This window comes from Camelina sativa, chromosome 15 (assembly GCF_000633955.1).
Source record: "Camelina sativa cultivar DH55 chromosome 15, Cs, whole genome shotgun sequence".
NCBI classification, from domain to species: domain Eukaryota; kingdom Viridiplantae; phylum Streptophyta; class Magnoliopsida; order Brassicales; family Brassicaceae; genus Camelina; species Camelina sativa.
The window spans coordinates 13,423,449-13,424,561 of NC_025699.1; positions in this window are offsets into that span (position 1 = coordinate 13,423,449).

Below are 1,113 nucleotides of genomic sequence, written 5' to 3' on the forward strand. Positions count from 1 at the left end.
CGGCGAGATGAGTGAAGGTAATGAGCTCGGCGAGAGTGAGATTTAGGTCAGCGAGATTGAGAATGAGGTCGCCACCGAGATTGAGGTCGGCGAGCGAGAAAGTGAGATTGAGGTCGCCACCGAGAGTGAGATTGAGGTTGGCGAGATTGAGATTGAGGTCGGCGAGATTGAGATTGAGGTCGGCGAGTGAATTTTGAGGTTGCCACCGAGAGTGAGTTTGAGATCGCCACCGAGAGTAAGATTGAGGTCGGCGAGATTGAGATTGAGGTCGGCGAGTGAATTTTGAGGTTGCCACCGAGAGTGAGTTTGAGATCGCCACCGAGAGTAAGATTGAGGTCGGCGAGATTGAGATTGAGGTCGGCGAGTAAGTTTGAGGTCGCCACCGAGAGTGAGTTTGAGGTCGGCGGATGAGATCGGCGGATGAGATTGGCATATGAGATCGGCGGATGAGGTCGGCGAATTGAGTTTGGATCTCACGCGATCGAGAATGATTCCGAGGTTGGTTCTACGTGCAAGGAAGGAGATCGGCAAGAAAATGTTGATCTTGCGAGTGAGGAGAGATCAGCGAACGAAGATCGGCAATTGTGCGCTAGATAGAAATTGTCAGATCGATGAGATGAGATTGGTGTTCATGTTGTGCGCTTGCGTCCCACGTCTTCTCATGGGAGCGACAAGGAGAGATTTGTTCGTCAACTTGACGATGGCACTTAAGAGAGCACGGGAGAAGGTTGTGAGGTCAGCGCCAAGCTGGAGAGTGGAGATCGGCATCAAACTTGAGAATGCAGGTCGGCACCAGGTAGAAGAGTGGATGTCGCCATCGAAAGTTGAGGTCTCCACCGAGAATGAGTGGAGGTCTCCACCGAGAATAAGAGAGTAGGTCTCCACTGAAGACAAGAGTAGAGTCGCCACCATGAATGAAAGTGGAAAATGAGATGGAAGGAAAGCGCAAGAGCGTCGAACGTGAAAGCGACGAGCGTGAGGGTGGTGAGCGCAAGAGCATGAGAGAGTCGTCGAGCGTGAGCGTTGAGCGAAGGCATTGAACGCAAGGGTGTTGATTGCAAGGGCGTCAAACGCGAGGGCGTTGAGCGAGAGAGCATCGTCGAGCATGAGAGC